Source organism: Suricata suricatta, chromosome 2, assembly GCF_006229205.1.
Source record: "Suricata suricatta isolate VVHF042 chromosome 2, meerkat_22Aug2017_6uvM2_HiC, whole genome shotgun sequence".
Taxonomy (NCBI): domain Eukaryota; kingdom Metazoa; phylum Chordata; class Mammalia; order Carnivora; family Herpestidae; genus Suricata; species Suricata suricatta.
Genome location: NC_043701.1, coordinates 11153005 through 11171448, shown reverse-complemented (window position 1 = coordinate 11171448; position 18444 = coordinate 11153005). Strand labels below are relative to the sequence as shown.

The window sequence follows — 18444 nt, the reverse complement described above, 5'->3', positions numbered from 1 at the left end:
GTGTCCCTTTGATACTGTTTTTAGATGGTGATAAACCTTTTTATTAATAGATGGTCTTGTTCTCAGCTTTTTGGGATTAGAGAATCTCATTCCACTTTGCTTGGCTTAATGAACACTTACTGAGCGCTGAGTAGTGCCCGGTCCAGTGGCCGGTGCTGGGGTTACAGGATGTATAGTCCAGCCTTGTTCCTCTCTCCAGGGATTCAGCCTGGCAGAGGGCTAGAGGGCAGCTTATCATGACCTTACTAGAGTATTCAAATGAAACTACCAAGTCTGGTAAGTGGAGACAAAGTCAGACTATATAAATAACAAGTCAGATATGTAGAAATAACAAAGTAGAAGCAAAGAAGCCATCAATGCATCTGCTTCTCGAAAAAGTAGATGCAGTTTAAGGTGCATGTAGATTAGTAGTGAGGAGACTTCTTGGGTGTCAACCTGTATCAATAAACCATCTAGATATCCTTGTAAACACTACCTTCTTGAGCCATCGTTTCTTCATCTGCAGAATGAGCAAATTAGGTAGACACCAAGATTTCTCCAACTCTAAAGATCTGCAGTAAGTGAATACATGCAAGCTGTAGTTGGAAGCAATATAAGAGGGAAAAAGAAATTCTTCAGTCTTTAAGAAGAAATGCATAGCTTGTGCGGACACTAAGATATGATAGGTTACTGGGTTTGGGGAACACAGCTATTTGGGCAGGTGCCTCTGAATGGGATCAGCTTGACTTAAAAACCAGAAGTTAAGAAAATAGGGAAGGGGCCACACAGATAGAAATGGGAGATCCACTTGGGTCGTCAGAGGTTCTTTCCAAAGTCGGACCCAGATAATTTCTGGAGTGGGATGACCCTTAAAAAGCCTACGTTAGTTCCCCTAAGGATCATGCGTCTTAAAACTTGAGACTATTCACCTTCCTCTTTTTTTTTTTTTAAAAGATAGGCTTATGTCTATGTTTGGTTCTTATAGTAATTAAGCTCTGCTCTTCTGCATTCCATCTTATCTTCAATATAATGCAATATCTTGAGGCCAAGAAAAGATCCCTTTGACCTCCCTTCTTCAGTGTTCTCAGTGTGTGTCTATATGCTGAGCACTTTAGTTTATACTGTCGATTCGATTCAGTGATTCATCAACACCCAGGACTCTATTGAGGGGCTCGAAAGCAATGGTTGCATTTTCTAGGTCATGGGAAGAATCAAAGAAGCTCCAATTATAATTGTGGGAAAAACACAGGGGAGGATCCCCAGGCTGTCCTGGCTGCTTCCAGGAATTTGGGCTCTACTCCATCCCACCTCCTCTTAACCTTCCCAGTGGGGGACTCACCAAGGCTGCTGCATGCTCATCTCCTGCACGGAATTCCTTTTGGGTGATGAAGTGACACGTTTCTCAGGAAGCCCTTGAAACAGTTGTCTGTCCTGTCCTGGGGGGTGGAGGTTTTACTTCATCAGTCTCAGCTGCTAACTTTTCAGAACCTAAGAATCCCGGGAGGGCAATTACTTGCTCTTGGTGTGTTCCTTTATTCATCCCTGCCCCCATCTACTTACCTGCAACCACCGCTCCCCACTCTTCCCAGTTCCCTGTGGGATAGACATTCTGCAAACATTTTATCTCCACTTTTAATTGTCCTTCTAGTTCCCATACTAATGAGCCCTTCTTGAACTTTTGGGTCTTTCACTGCCCTTCCAGGCTATGGCATTGTTGGGACTTTGGCCGGAGTTGAGATAGGAATATTCACTCCAAATCGTTGGAAAGGGATTGAGATTAATTGCGAAGGAGAAGAGGAACTGCGGTCCCAGAGCCTGAGCTCCTTGCTAAGGGAAGAAGATGGGCACCTTCTCTCCTCTTTCCACACAGCTGGTGTTAGTGACCAGGGAACAGTAAGATGCACAGTAAAGCCATCATGTCTGTGGCCTGGAAGTGAGTGAGAAATCTCAAGTTCACAGTCACGAAAATATTTCCATAGACTCTGGAGTGGTCTCCAGTATCACATTTTTGTCGAGTTGGGTTTCCTTTGCATATTTTCATACCAGAAGTTTTTCTGGCTTTCACTAAGTCTGACCTTTTCATTCTTAATCATCTTCCACAAAGTTTTAATTTCCTTACTGGAATTACTTAGACAGAGCAGAGAAAATAACAGGTCAGGATGGGGTTTTATTCCCAGTATTTAATTATGTTTCTACAGTAATAGAACACATAGGTTTTTGGTAAGATGGGAAGGAAAAACAGAGATTGTTATTAGCAAGTAATTCATTAGAATTTTACCATAATAATTGATAATATCAGCAAGATATAGGTTTAACTATCTTGAAGAATTTGTCACTCTAATGGCAAAGGAGCAGTGGCCTGGGGGATGGTAGTTTTACTTTGTGTTCATCCCTTAGGTTCACCTCTGCTCCTCTCACTGCGTAGCAGAGCTCAGGACACAGAGGACCTGAAGCTGTCCTAACCTCAAGGTCCATTAAAAGCAAAAACTGATCTGACCCTTTGGCTGAGAGTTATGGTCTAAAGTGAGGGGAATGGTGGGGGTAGAAGGATGTCCGAAGGCACTCTGAGGGGAAAGAGAGTGACTGACACCTGACAGGTAGGCTTTGTGATACACATCAAAGGTAGACTTAGTGCGGTCTGATGTAGGTGACTCAAGTATAAAGGAAAAGAACTTTGGGGTGCCACCTTCTAGACAACATAGCGTGTGATCATCTAACGAAAATATCTCTTTGCTGGTAAAACAAAAATGCATCTTTCCTGTTTTTCTGAACACAGAATGTTTATTGATATGTATGTACATATATGGTATGTAACTAGATGAAAAACTAGATTGGAAAATTGTAGGTTTGGTATGATCCTATATTGCATAAAATAATGTACATACATTTGGACATATATAAAGATAGAAACATAAAAAAAACTGCATGGGGGCGCCTGGGTGGCTCAGTCAGTTGAGCATCTGACTCTTGACTTTGGCTCAGGTCATGATCTCGTGATTTGTGAGACTGAGCCCTGTGTCAGGCTCCACGCTGAGTGTGAAGCCTACTTGGGATTTTCTCTCTCTCTCTCTCTCTCTCTCTCTCTCTCTCTGCCCCTCCCCCATGTGTTCTCACTCTCCTTCCCTCTTTTTCTCTCTCAAAATAAATAAACATTAAAAAAAAAGAACTGGAAAGATGTTAAAAAATATCAGTAGGTTATTTCTGGTAATAGGTTTATAGGTATTTTTCTTTTCTTTTTTTGTTCATGTATATTTTTCAAAATGTCTGCAATGAACATACATTATTTTTCTAATATAAATTCAGTGACATTTTAAAAATTATTATGATACAGATGTAGCCTATTGAGAGAGGAATGCTGGGAAATCAACTCACTGGCTCAGGTCTAGCACTACTGAATGGCCTTTGAGTAACATGGGTGGGTATTAGGATAGAAGGAAGATATTATTGTAATTCTGTCTCAGAAAAGTAGATACAAAGGCAGGTTTTATGTCATTGAAACCATGAAGGGTAGATCTGTAAATATCCTATGATGGTAGACACTTTGGACTAGGGATAGGACAGTCTTTTTTTGCTCTAGCTTTAGTATAAATGGCTTCATGACTTTGGGCATATTATTTATTTTTTATTTATTTTTCTTTTTTTTTTTTAGTAGGCTTCGCATCCAGCTTGGAGCCCAGTGTGGGACTTGAACTCATGACCCTGAGATCAAGCCCTGAGCTGAGATCAAGAGTCAGATGCTCAACTGACTGGGTCACCCAGGCACCGCTGGGCATGTCATTTAAATTCCCTGGATCTCAGTTTTGTCATTGGTGAAAAGAGATTGGGTTAAACCTCCACAGATCCTGCAGTTCTGCAAGTCTCTTTACTAGTGTGGACATTACAGTATTCTGCTTGCATCTTAGATATGGAGGTCTGAGCCTGGAGTCAGACGATTGTGGATTCCAGGCTGTGGTCATGAGGCGCTAGGAGTAATTCTCTCCTTTGAACCTGATTGACACCAGGAATTTCATTGATAGAATCAATACTTTATGCATTGTTTGGATCCCTGGCCCTTGGCGATGACTCACTTCCTGCCTTGTCTGTCTGGCCCCAGACCTGCTACTTGTCAGATCTTTCTCTTCACTCTTGGAATTCGGCCCCCCCGCCCTGCTTCTCCACTCATATCTCCTTGCTATAAGACTTTCCTGTTGCTATGAATAGTTTATTCACTTCCGTTGAACTACTATATCTGGTTCTCAGTTATACACATTTCTCGTTCAATTCTTTCCACTCAGAGGGGTTTGTTTTATTTTGTTTTGTTTGTTTGTTTTTACCAGAATTAGCTTTTCCCCACCTTTCCCCCAAAGAAATGTCAAGAGGCACTTTGACAGGAAGCAGGTTATGCAAGCTGATGACTACTTGACCTCAGTTTCAGTGATCTTGGACACAGCTTATCACTGCTTACCTGTCATGACAGGGTCTGAATACTGCTCTCCTTCCTACCTCTGCACACTAGGAAAAGTTTTTAAGTGGTATTTCTGTGCTTTGGTTTTCTCCCTGTGCCTAATCAAGTATGTGACTCGGGGGGAACTAATTAGGTGACAGTGGTGCGGATGAGAAAGAAAGATTTGGCAGCTAATATTTAATGAGTACTAAACACTTTATAAGAAGCATCTCCTTGAAAATGTGTGTAATTTCCTTATTATGTACTGATATTAGACAGGTACAGTATAGCCCTTTCTAGAAAAGAAGCCTTTCCTAATAGGTTATTGGCATACCCATAGAGTTCATAACAATCTCCACTTAGAGATCAACTTTTCTGTCTGCTGGAGTAACAAATTTAAATACATTCTTCATGGGTATTCAGTGAAAATGTAGCTTCCTTGTTTTCAATAATGATCTTTCTAAGTCTGCATCCTGACGGGTAGTATGGAAAGTGGGGGGCCGGGGGAGGCAAACGATATAAGATGCCAATTAAAAATATCTTAGTTTCCAGGGCATCTGGGTGGCTCAGTTGGTTGAGCATCCAACTTTGGCTCAGGTCATGATCTCGCAGTACAAGAGTTCGAGCCCTGTGTCGGGCTCTGTGCTGACAGCTCAGAGCCTGGAGCCTGCTTCAGATTCTGTGTCTCCCTCTCTCTCTCAAAAAATAAGTAAATATTCAAGTAACCTTTAAAAAAAATCTTAGTTTCCTACAGCATAAACAGTCTCTTTTGACTTAAAATAATCTTTCCAAGTAAATAATTAATTCAAAATCCGCCCTTTGATCAGAATGGTTTATTTCTCTCCTTTTCTCGAGGTGATCTCTGCATACTAGGGGAGATGGTGGGGCTGAGGTGGAGGCTGTAGGTCACCCCTGTCTCATGCTGGTACTGGTGCTGGTCTCTGCAGTTGGGTAGCTGCTCTCATTGCGCACATGTCCATGGCCTTTCTTTGAGAATCTAGATCTTGCCCGTTACATCCGCTGTTGAAGTCTGTGCCTGAGGGACTCCTGGATAGCTTGTTGGCCTTGGCATTGTCAGGGCTCGGTGGCAGTCCTTTTGTTGAAATGCTCCTGCTTCAGGGTTTTCTGATGTGATTCCCCCAAACACACACACGCACACATGCACACCCCATCTCCAAGAACTGACTGGTTTCTTTGGGGGCCCTGGCTTTGGAAGTTTCCCTTGTAGCCCCTTTTCTCCTAAGAGCTGAGCCTCCCTTGGCAAGTAGTCCGGGTCTGCAGCAGGCTGCGCACAGAAAGTTGGGGCATACATCCTGCATCGTGGGGTCCCTCCACTGCTGCTCTGCAGTTCCTTGGCCTTCTTGGAGTTTCTGGGCCACCTTGAACAGTCTGTCATTTGGAATTAATGAAGATAAAACTCTATTAGTCTAATACTCCCAAAGTATTCTCTGTTATACCTACTAATTTTCACATAGTGTCCAGCTTTCAGATGTCTCTTCCTTTCACTGTTCAGCTAATCACACCTGCCTCCAGTGGACTGGTTAGACCTTTATTTCCAGGAGTTTCCATTGAGGAAATTCTCCTAGCGTCTCTTGCCATGGGCTCTTTAAGACTTTGTACCCTGTATACATCCCAGCCCTGATCTAGCATTCAATTTCTTCTTCTTGGCCTTTGGCCTGGGTTGCCAATCAATCTGTTCCATTCTATTCTTCCATGGGTACAGCTGAGTAGGACTGTGGACCATAGGGATATAGGGGATGGAGGAATGTAGCCACGACAGGTCTCACTGCAGGACTAAGCAGCAACGTGACGATCAGATTGTGATCGCTAAGCATAAGGTATGTGAAATATTTTGCTAGAGGAGTCTCTTTGATTCTTCCAGAGAGGCTCTCCTCAGTTCCCCTAGCCTGGTATGCGGTTGGCCCTGAGGTAGGGACTGTGTATGTGCCATGTCCTAGGGAATGAGAGACGGAAACATTAATCTGTCACATTCAGGTCGGCACAGACTTGGCCAGAGGTGGACAACTGGTAAAAAATCAGGGGAGATGAAAATCAATGTATGTCTGATGTCAAACCTTATGCTCTTTTCACTGGACCATGCTGCCTCCTCCGCTCCTTCCTTCCGGAAATGACATGGTTGCAAATAAAAGAATGTGGCGGTCTCCTGATGCTCTGACATTCTGAAATTCTCTGCAGGGAGATTAGCAGAAGGGGGGGGGGCAGTATCTTTCTGCTTCAGAGTCTCTTCCATTTCCCAATTAAGCAAAAACAATGTTTCTTGATACTCAAAAAGAACAGAGAAAAGGGTTCTGACTGCGTGTTTCCTGCTACTCTTAGATAGAGTTGCTTCCTGGCCTTTGTACAAGGAAGCTGACTTGCATTTTTTCTCTGGAGTCTCTGGCTCACTTCCAGGCCTGAACATTTGCCTCAGTTTTGCCCATACATTTTGGATCCTGTGGCAGGCCAAATAGTGGCCCCCACTTCGAGCCACATCCTAATCCCTGGAGAATAGGAATTTTACCTGCTGTGGTAGAAGGGACTTTGTGGATGCGATTAAGTTAAGAATTGGGAGACGGAGAGATTATCTTGGATAGTCCCAGGTGTGCCCAACTTTGGCACTAGCATAAGAGGGAGACAGGAAGACCAGAAGTAGGAAAGAATGCATTGATAGAAGCAAGAATTTGTGGTGATGTAATGAATGAGTCACAAGTCAAGGAATGCAGGTGGCCACTAAAAGGTAAAAAGGCAAGGAGAAGGGTTCTCTTCCGAAGCCTCCAGAAGGAGCAGGCCCTCCCAGTACCTTGGGCTGGCCTGAGCAAAACTGATTTTGGACTCTGACATTCAGAACTGTAAAAATAAATTTGCGTTGTTTTAAACCGCTACCTTTGTGGTACGTTGTTACGGCAGCAATAGGAAACTTCTACAGACTCTAATCTCTTCCCTTCCTCTCCATCCCCAGGTTCCCCTGGCATTAATTCACAATTAATAATGTTTTTGCCTTGTTCTCTGCACCTTGCCTTGTCTTCTTGCCTCCGAACTTCTTCCTCTCCATCTCTGTCCCTCAGACTGTGGATTCTGTTTTTGAAATTTTCTGATTACCTGCTCTCCCAGTAGATTGTACAAACAAGAAACTCACTTTCCTCAGAATAGATGATTCCTTGGCAGCTTTGAGCTCCATGATGAGGGATGCCTCTCGCCAGCTCGGTTTAGAGGGGCCTCCCATGTGGTGAGTGTGGGCCTGTGTGTGCTGGGTCTCTTGTCTCCCTTGGCCCCAAGCTGGGTTGTTTCCGGACATGAGTCACAACACCCAAGGACTTATTGATGATGGTCCAGGCCCCAGGGCCATTTTACACCATGATAGCAACTTACAAAGACCAGGGGATCTTCGCCCCCAATGGCCCCCGCCTATTTCTCCAAAGGCTCTGCAACTTGGCTAAAATGCCAGCAAAATGGATTCCATCTCAGTTTTGTCTCTGTGAGAACACGGATTAAGGCTTTATGTCCACACCTTCCAGGGTGAAGTGCTTGCTTGCTTCTCGGAGTTTTCAAAGAGGGTTTCTAAAATCAATGCTCTTGATTATTAAAGGGTTAAACTTGAAGAGGAGGAAGAAGAGATTGGAGAAAAGGAGTTTTTTGGAGAGAGCTGGCATTTGGTGTTTGTCGTCCCTCACCTCCATGCATAAGGGATGGGGGGTGTTCCCCTCCACCTGAAGCCGCTCTTTGTCTTCTACCAGTTTGTCCCCTTTGAGTTTGGGGAGCTACTGGCTGGTAGGAGGCTAGAGAAGCTGGAGGAGGCGGAGCGGAGAAGGAAGAGGGCTGCAGGGGCCTCCTGAAGTGGAATTTCTCCTGAAGAACAGCAGGGACGCTCAGGTGTTCCTTGTTGACCAGAGGTGTGCTCCATGGAAGTGAGCTGGCCAGGTGTCACTTAGACTCTTTCCCAGGAGAGTACTTGGAGAGGAAATGTCGCCCTACCCGAGGGGTAGACCCCCGGATACCTGGAGGTTGAGGGAGAAACTGTGTGCGATCAGTAGAGGGGTGTGGGGGGTGGGCGGGGGTTGGTGGCCGGGAGGGCAGAAGCTTTGTCTGCATCCAGGGAGCTGCAGCGAGCCGGGCTGGAGACTCTCCACGGAAACTGTGAAGTCCTTCTCCGTGTAGCCGGCTTTGGGAATCTGCTCTCCAACAGCACATTCCTGGTCAGCAAAGCTGTTTCTGCCCCCTAGCTGTGTCTTCCCTGCTCCGACCCAGGAAAAATCAGGCAGGAGCCCTCTGGTGGAGTAGTGGGGGCCGGTGGGGGGTGGGGGTGGGTGGAGGTGAGGAAGAGGCCCAGAGGCGAGTGGGGAAGCGACCCTCCTAAGTTCTGAGTTAAGGGGGAGGAGAAGTGTTGACTCGGAATGAGGTTCAGAGTCTTTATTTTACATTGGACTGGCTACTTTAGAAAATATTTTTATTTTTATTTTTTAGAGAGAGCATGTGCAAGCAGAGTGGAGGGGTAGAGGAGAGGGAAAGAGAGAGAAGGGGAGGAGAGAGAATATACTGTGAGCACAGAGCCTGACACAGAGCTGAATCCCACAACCCCAGGCTCATGACCTGAGCCTAAATTGAGCATTGGACATTCAACCGACTGAGCCACCCAGGAGCCCCTGGAGTGGTTGCTTTTAATACTGAAGTGATAATGTTTTGGAAGTGACTGGAAACCTTTTACTTTTCCAGTAGGAACCAGGGCCTTTATGTTCTGAGTTACAGATTTAGTCCAGGGGGTGGGGGGTCCCCACATGCAGGTTTGAGAGTATGGGGGCCAGAAGGAATAGAGTTCGTTTCGGCTAATACCCTGAGAATTCAGTATGTTCAGGGAGCCAGTTCATAGTTTCCAGAATATAATAGACTTGAACTCTGGTCATCTGAAGCCTGGAATCCCATCGTGGCCATGACCTTTTCCCAAGATTTTCAAACCTGTTTCAGTCCAGATGGACTCTGGTAGGCAGAGGTGTCTTATCTGCTTAGCAGACAGCAGCCCAGCTGAGGCCCCAGCGCCTGGTGGCTAAGGTGCAGGCTCAGGACCCTGAATGCCTGTGTCTGCATCGTGGCTCCCCGCCTGGCCGTTTATGACATTGGGTGAGTTAAAGTCTGTTGCCTCAGTTTCTTCATATGTCTGGTGGGGAGAATGATAAAATGAAAGCTGGTGTTACTTTCACTCCAGCAGATGATTAAATATGATTTGAGTTGGTTCTCCACATTTTTCAGTGTCGGCTGGGACCTGACAGATGTCACATGATTGTGAGGTGCTCATGGGGATCAAATGAGATGGTCTGTGTACAGCACTGAGCATGGCGCCTAGTCTATGGTGAGTCCGTAGACCAAAAAACAAAACAAAACAAAACAAAACAACCAACAGCCACCACCAAAGGTCTTTTTGTGTTTGAAATACTGCCAACACTTGAGAGGAAAGGTGCTAGTCAAACCAGTGCTACAAATAGCAACTAAATTTTCCCCTCACACATTCACTTCTATCCTGTTGAGCCTTGTAAAGTCAGTTTTTTCTAATTTTCCCTTTTGCAAAATACAAGCTGTTCTAACAGTTCTGCATCACAACCAGAGTGTTTTATGCCGCCCATGGGATTTTGTGAGAGATGTTTTGAAAGTACCTTTTTAGAAGCTTCCATGGTTGGAGTTGCTCCCCCAGCCCTGCGTTAAGGGCAGAAAGCTCCAGAGCTCCTGGCCCCGGAGCTGCAGATGGCAGCTGGGCTGACCCCCAAACAGAGGCTAGATTCTGGCTTGGGAAGCCTTCCAGCCAGCCAGGTGGGCACGGGTACCCTGAGGCCAGCAGGGAGGTCAGAAAGGACAAGCGAATAATGATCCAAGAGCGAGTACGGGTCCAGAAGCTGCCCTCGGGGACAACAGGAACCCCTTCCCATCATGCCTCTGCCCCTGGGAGCGGAGAACTCCTGCTGGTGCCATAAAGATGAGGTGCGTGTGGAAGGGTGCTGTCCCGCAAGCTGCCTTATGGGCTCCTTCCCTCTCTCCATCTGCCTCCGAGTCCAGTGGGGGAAATCCAAAGAAATCGCTCAGCTGCCGTAAGAAAGTCCTTGGACTTTCCTGCTCTGATCTGGCTGGATGGGGGTTCCACTTCTCCTTACCATAAAACTGGGAAAGCATTACGTTTGTGTATTTAATTACTTTCCAGGAGTTTCATGAGCACTATCCCATTTGAGGAAGGAGAAAGTTGAAGCTGAGTGGAGCTGTGTACGTCTTGCTAATGACAAGTATTTCTTAAGTCTGACTCCAAGGGGGTCTGACTCCAGTTTATATTAGATTGGCTCTTTGTTTGTTTGCTTCAAAACATTTCTTAGTGGCTAAATCCAACCATCTAGGTAAAGTCTATTTATTTATTTATTTATTTATTAAGTTTATTTGTTTATTTCGAGAGAGAGAGAGAATCCCAAGCAGTCTCTGCACTACCAGTGCAGAGCCTGACTCAGGGCTTGAACCCATGAACTGTGACATCCTGACCTGAGCCAAACCAAGAGTCGCTAGCTTAACTGACTGAGGCACCCAGGCACCCCTATTCTTTTCTTTATAAATGGAAGCATAGTTGACAGAGTGTTACATTGTTTCAGGGGTGCAATATGCCATCTCCCAACTCTGTACGTTATGTTGTGCCCACGACCGCGTGGCCACCATCTGTCACCGTACAATGCCGATGACGACGTTCCCTGTGTTGTGCTTTTCAGGCCCATGACTTATTTATTCCGTAACTGGAAGCCCGTATCTCCCACTCCCCTTTACCCATCTTTCCCACTCACAACCCCCTCCCTGTAGCCATCAGTTTGTTCTCTGCAGCCATTTATGGGTCTGTTTCTGTTGTTAGATTGTGTACATAAGTGAAATCATATGGTATTCGTCTTTCTCTGACTTACTTCACTTAGCATAATACATCTGGGTTCACCCATGTTGTCTCAAATGGCAAGATTGCATTTTTTTTCCATTCCATTTTCTATGGCTGAGTAACATTCCATTATATCTGCATATCTATATGTATCCCATCTTTTTTATCCATCCATGTTGTCCATCCATCTGTTGATGGACATAGGTTGGCTCTTTTAAGAATCTAGTGGAAGCAGTACTTTAATCATTATTTTCACCACAGCCATGAAACACATTGAAAATCCTACACTACCAATGTGAGGCCGCAGTAGGGTCACTGAAATGATTTTGAAGGCTTCTGCTTATGAAAGACATACTCATTTAGAGAAAAAGAAGACACCTATTTCAATCATCCTTGAAAAACATTTTTAAAAAAGTATTTATTTTTAAAGGAGAGAGAGTGTGAGCATGAGTGGGGCAGAGGGAAAGGGAGGCACAGAATCAGAAGCAGGCTCCAGACTTTGAGCTATCACACAGAGCTTGACATGGGCTTGTAGTCATGAACCCCAAGATCATGACCTGAGCCACCCAGGCACCCCAAAAAGCAATTTTAAGGTAACTAGATTATCTAAATATTGACTCCTAAAGTTTTTCCCAAGAAAAATAACAAAATGCTTAGTAAAGCTAGCATACTACTTTTAAAAATCAAGTATATCATATAAGGTTATGGGTTTTTAAAACTATTATCTATATGTACCTTTAATGGTTGGGAGCCTGGCATTCAGAATATGGATTGATTGGGGTGCCTGGGTGGCTCAGTTGGTTGAGCATCTGACTCCTGATTTCAGCTCAGGTTATGACCATCCCAGGTGCCTGCATTGGGCTTTAGGCTCTGAGCTGAGCGTGGATCCTGCTTGGGATTTTCTCTTTCTCTCTCCCTCTGTCCCTTTCTCCCTACTCATGTGTGCTCTCCCTCTCTTGCTCTCTTCTCTCTCTCTAAAAATTAAAAAATAAGGGGTACCTGGGTGGCTCAGTTGGTTGAGACTCTGACTTCAGCTCAGGTCATGTTCTCACACTTCGTGAGTTTGAGCCCGGTGTCAGGCTCTGTGCTGACAGTCTGGAGCCCGGAGCCTGGAGCCTGCTTCAGATTCTGTGTCTCCTTCTCACCTTCTGCTCCTCCCCCGCTCACCATCTGTCCCTCTCCGTCTCTCTGTCTCTCTCTAAACTAAATAAACATTAAAAAATTTTTTTAAAAACCAAAAAACTTAAAAAAAATAGGGATCGTTTATCCCCATTTTATAAGACTTTAGAGTATTTATTTCACCATGTTAAATTATTTTAAAAGTTTATAGTACTTTTATGGTTCATTTCTGGCCATGTAGAGGGTTGACAGTGACAATTTTTGGTTAAATAAGTGTCTGCTTATAATGCTTATAATGTTCTTTTAGGAAAATACAAGTTAATATACCTCCTGAAAATATAAATTTCCGGAAATATTATAGTAAAATCGTTTTTAAAAAACTTTTAAGAATAAATTGCTTCTGCTGATGCTTTTGTCATGCAAGGAAACATTTTGTCAGTGATGAACCATTTTCAGGCTAAGTAGTGACATCAGACAAAGCTGAAATAGCCTGTATTTTGCAAACATAACCACCTCATAGCTGAACCTTCTTGGACTTCCTTCTGGCAGGATTGCATCCTCCGCATGAACCCTACAGTCCAGTGCACTGACGGGTGATTGAGTTCACTGTGGGGTGTGACATGGAGGGAGGGAGGGTTACCCCACACGCCACACAGCAAGCCTTCCTAAGAATCGCCCTAAATGTCTTATTTTTCCCTTGAAATCCTTTCCCCCATTACAGCTGCCTCTTTCCCTGTAGCCTGGGCTTCCTCAGCCAGATGCCTATGTATGATTTTGTTTCCAGACAGAGCAGTGTGAAGAAGCAGGTGTCCTCTGTAGAGAAGGAGATGATGGAAGGATCCGAGTCCTCAGGGCAGAGGCTCTGGTGTCCAACCTCCAGCATGACACATGGTCTCTCCCAGCAGCAGAGACACGTGGGCCTCACGGGAGCAGGCCTGCTGCGTGGTGCGGGCAGGCTCCTGGCTTTGCTGACTACACACCCAAACTGACAGCCTCCTAGAGGTTCTAAAGGTCTTCTAAGAGCCCTTACAGATGATTTTTCTGCTTAAATTGCTTCAATTACTTGAGTTGGATGTTATTGGTTTTTTTTTTTTTCCAGTATAAGCAAAATGCTGACTGATCTACCCTATTGATCTCAACCTCAATCTCTGCACCTGTTTTCAGTCTTTCCAGGCATTTCCCTTCACTGGGCTTCTCCTTTCAGAACTTCCTTATGTGAGAGGAAAGGGAGGCAGAGAGCAGTCCAGGAAAACAAAAACTGCAACCAACTTGGGATCCTCAATTCATCTAGGAAAAATGACAACAAAATCAGGAGCAAAGATAAAAGAGCTTGGAGACAGACCTGCCCAAGATCCACCTAAGCAGAGGTGAAAAGGGTAGAATGCAACCTGCTTTCTTGTCTCCTGGAATCCCAGCCAACAACCCCCTTGTCCATGCTCCACCACGCTCCTTCTTCCAGGCACGTCACTTCCAGCTGTAGCACTTGTGGTCTGAGGCTGCAGATTTTCTTTGCCTAGAACAGCATCAGGACTTCAGCATCCAATCCTGCCCACCAGAAAATAACCCCCGTTAATGATGCCTTAATTCCAGACACTGTTCTAGCACATTTACTACATTACCTTTAATTATTACATCAGGTAATGGGAGACGGGTGCTAATATCAACTCCAGATAATCCAGTGAGGACTCACAGGTCCAGAGATTTTAGAGTAACTTGACCCAGGTCACAGTTACGAATTCAGGGGGCCAGGATTCAGGCCTAGGTAGCCCGGCTCAATGCCCCAGTGATGATCACAGCATTGCTGCTTTTCTCCAAAAAGGCCCAGCTTGGCTCTATAGCTGCCATGTTCCAGAAACAATTTGTTTGAAGGACTTTCCTTCTCTCTTTGTGATTGCATGTTTTCATTGTAATGACAGAATGGATTAAGTTCACTCTTGTTTTCCACAAGGGCAGTGACTCCTTTAGGGAGCAACTGAAGTTTGGAGAGAATGGGGACCTCTGTGGTAGGGCCCTAAGACCAACACGCCAGGAGCAGCCAGAGGAGGAGACAGACCCTACAGGGGTGTGGACCCCTGATGGAATAAGGAAGATTAGAATCCTCTCATTAGAATATGAGGAAGGTACAGTTGCCCATTGTTGGGAGGATCGTATACTTAGCTCTCTAGCATATGGGACTGGAATGTCAGAAGCTCTAGGTAAAGATGAAAGTCATTAATAGAAAGGCTAAACTGTTACCTACATCTCAAATTTCTTGAAGACTTATACTCCCCAAAGAGCTACACAAACATTACTTGTGTAAGTGGGACTTAGGTGTGGGAACTGATCTCCTATGTGGAGGGATTTCATTAAAGATAAATAAGCGTCTTCCATGTTTACTTGACCTTTATCAGGTCTTGAAGACTACGTTCTGGTCCCCTCCCTGCTACTCCTCGAACCTACTTGTCTCGTACCTGCCTAGCCTGGGGAATTATTCACTGACTGGGAACTGTGATCCTTAGTAATCTAGTCACCTCCTGCCCAGTTGGAACTTGCTTCTTCAAGGAAGAGACGATGTGCAATCAGAGAAATGGGAAGTCTCCTATCTTAAAGATGTTTGTCTGCTCAAGTTCAAGCCGTGGTAGAGAGTAGCAGGAAAAGATGGATGAGGAGTCTGAGGAGTGGTTGAAATGCACCTGGAACTCATTTCATTGCATTTAAGTGGGACAAAGGCGACATCTGATGCTGAGGGCAGAGGTTCTCAACCTTCGTTGCACCTCAGAATTACTGAAGGGACAGCTTGTAAAAATTCCAATGCTCTACCTTTACCAAGACCAACTAATAAGTTAGAATCTTTAAGATTTTGGTCCAGACATCAGTATTTTTAAAGGTCTTCAGGCGATTCCCTTGTGCAGCCGAGTGAGGGACACACTGAAGTTGATGTGTTGCAGACAGAGGCTACTTTCTGGCTGAGTCTGGCTCTGATACTGAAATTCCAGTGTCTCGGATGTGAAGAGCTATGAGGTCATCTTCAGCACTTCCGAGTGCTCACAGATCTGTGTTTGAGAAGTGACACGCGCTGTCCTGGGAATCATCTTTAGAGCCCGTGTTTGTATCCAGCTCTTTGAGGTGTCAGGTTAGGTTGTGTATCTGAGATCTCTCCTCCGTCTTTAGGAAGGCCTGGATGGCTGCTTCCCTCGTATGACATCTTTGCTGTGTCCCAGAGGTTTTGGACTGTCGTGTTATCATTTTCATTAGCTTCCGTGGACTTTTTAATTTCCTCTTTAATTTCTCAGTTAACCCATTCATTCTTTAGTAGAATGTTCTTTAGTCTCCCAGTATTTGTTGTCTTTCCAAATATTTTCTTGTGGTTGATTTCGAGTTTCATAGTATTTTGGTCAGAAAATACACACTATATGATCTCAGTCCTTTTGTACTCGTTGACAGTAGACTCTGTGTCTGTATCAGTCATGTTTATTGTTTTCTGAACTTCATGATGTTTTGATGACTTGGGGGTCTTGCCGGCTGAGGGTAGGCTGCCCCTCCCAGAGCTCGCTAATTCCTAGAGATCGCAAACCAAATTCCTCGTGTCTCTCCTGGGCAAACCGACCCACCCAAAGCCCATCTCCCCAACCACCTTGTTCATCTACTCATCATGTGCCAAACCAGCACGCTGCCTGCCTGTCGCCTCAGGCTGAGTCAGCGAACCCAGACAGCCAGGGACCACTCTGATAGTCCAGAACCCCTAAAGTTATTCGGACAATCCAGTCCTAAGCGTACTCAAACTTTCCTACCCTGCCTCACCCATTCCTTCCCACGGAAATCCTAAGAAAGGCTTAGGGTGAGCTTCTCCTCTCGCTCCTCTCCCAGATGCCCCAATGGTGCCCCATGTGACCTTTCATGGTAACTAATAAGCTCCTTTGTCAAGGGCAATTGTCTCTATGTCTGTTACCATATCTGATTAAAACAAATCCAGGGCACAAATCTTGAAACAGTGTTAAAGATTTCAGCATGTACAGTGAAATCCAGGGGCACTTGGGTGGCTCAGTCGGTTAAGGGTCTGACTTCAGCACAGGTCCTGATCTCACAGTTCATGAGTTCAAGCCCCACGTTGGGCTCTCGGATGACAGTGTGAAGCCTGGAGCCTGCTTTGGGTTCTGTCTCCCTCTCTCTCTCTGTGTCCCTCCCCTGCTCGTGCTCCATCTGTTTCTCTCTTTCAAAAATACATAAACATTAAAAAAGGGAATAAAATGAAATCCAAGGTTACTTCCCAGTCCGGCCAGTGATCACACATGATTTGAGATGGTTCTCCATGTTTTTCAGTGCTGGCTGGGCCTGGCGGCCAGTGCACAACCTCTGGGCACACGGCCTTTCTAGCTCTGGGCTTTCTTGTCTGTCTGCCAAGACTTTGCACGTGCCGAGGCTTTTGCTGCAGTTTGTACAGGTGAATTTGGTGCTCTTCGGGCTGGCTTAGACATCCCTAACTCATCTTTGGCTCCGATACCCTGTTTCTTCTAGAAACAGCGGTGTCGCCTGACACTGCTAATTGCTCCATCCTTGAAACTCTGTTTCCCTGGCTTCCGTGATGCCCTGCTGTCTTGGATTTTCTTCACTTTTCCGATTGCTCTTTAAAAACAAACAAACAAAAAACAAACAAAAAACAAACAAACAAAAAACAACAACTCTGTGCATTCCTCCTCCTCTGCCTAGCCTTTATTTTTATTTTGAAAGCATTTATCAAAAAAGTAACATCTGTGTGTATGCACAGAGGGTATTCGGTGAAAAGTAAAGATCTGTCCCACCCTGTGCCCCAGTTCCCCAGATTTTTAATCGGTTACAAATTGTGTGTGTGTGTGTGTGTGTGTGTGCGCGCACGTGCGTGCATGTGTGTGTGTGTGTGTGTGTGTGTAAAACATCTAGGACATATACAGGCACATGGCACATACATACACACATTCCACATGTTTTTATATATAGATGCTGTCAGACCATGCTGTTGACTCATTCACCCTTTCATTTAACAATTTACTTAGCACCTACTCCATACCACATACTGTTTAGGAACAGGAAACACTGGTGAGCAGATAATTTTCATAGAGTTTATATTCTGTTGGGAGGGGCAGGTAATTAAAACATTAAAAAGAAAGATCATTTCAAATAATGAGAGATGATTAGAAATTAAAGCATGATCGTGTGACGGGAGGCAGCTAGGCGGTTTGCATAGGGCGGTCAGTGAAGGCCTCTGTAAGGAGTGAGTGTTTGAGTCCAGACAGCAGCTGAGTGGTGAGGAGCCAGCCTGTGAGGGTTTGTGGGGGGAGCACTGGAGTGGAAAGGCCAGAATCAGGGACGTCTGCGTTGCGTGCCGTCCTACACTTGCTCTTTCGCTCACCAGCGTGTACGAGATGATTGCATATCCATCACAGATAAAACCGCTTTTTTAAAAAGTGTATTTTATTTATTTTGAAAGGGAGAGAGATGCACGTAGCAGGGGCAGAGGGGGAGAGAAAGAGAGAGGGAGAGAGAGGGAGCGAGGGGGAGGGGCGGGGAGGAGGAGAGAGTGCGCGCATACACACAACAGAGGTAGAGAGAGGCAGAGAGAGAATCCCAAGCAGGCTCTGTACTGCCAGCCCAGAGCCCGACACAGGCCTTGATTTCGTGAACCATGAGATCATGATCTGAGCCAAAATCAAGAGTCAGATACCCAACCCACTGAGCCACTCAGGCATCCCTAAAATTCCTTTTTCCTTTTGGCAACTACATAGGATTCCATTAGAAGGATAAACCATAATTTATTTAACCAATCACATGTTATTTAAATAATTTCTAATTTTTTGTTGATCCAAGCAAGTTTGACATGAATATTTTTGAACCTATATATTTGCCCACCAGACAAATACATTGGTAAAGATATACCCAGGAAGTAGAATAATTGGCACAATTGATATGTGCCTTTAATTCTAATTGATATTTATGTGCCCAATTGCCCTCCATAGAATTGAACAAATGCATACCACCAGCAGCAAGATATGGCAGTGTCTTCTCTCTCTCTCTCTCTCTCTCTCTC

The 18444-nt window shown here is 45.0% G+C and overlaps 1 long non-coding RNA gene across 1 annotated transcript; it reads right to left on the bottom strand.

Annotated features, from left to right (window-relative positions):
* Positions 1-5225: 5225 nt before the first annotated feature.
* LOC115304791 lies at positions 5226-7048 on the bottom strand. The gene is made up of 3 exons (XR_003914605.1): positions 6924-7048; positions 6478-6592; positions 5226-5791 (listed from the first exon to the last, which is right to left on the bottom strand). It is a non-coding gene; the product is annotated as an uncharacterized LOC115304791 (long non-coding RNA).
* Positions 7049-18444: the final 11396 nt, after the last annotated feature.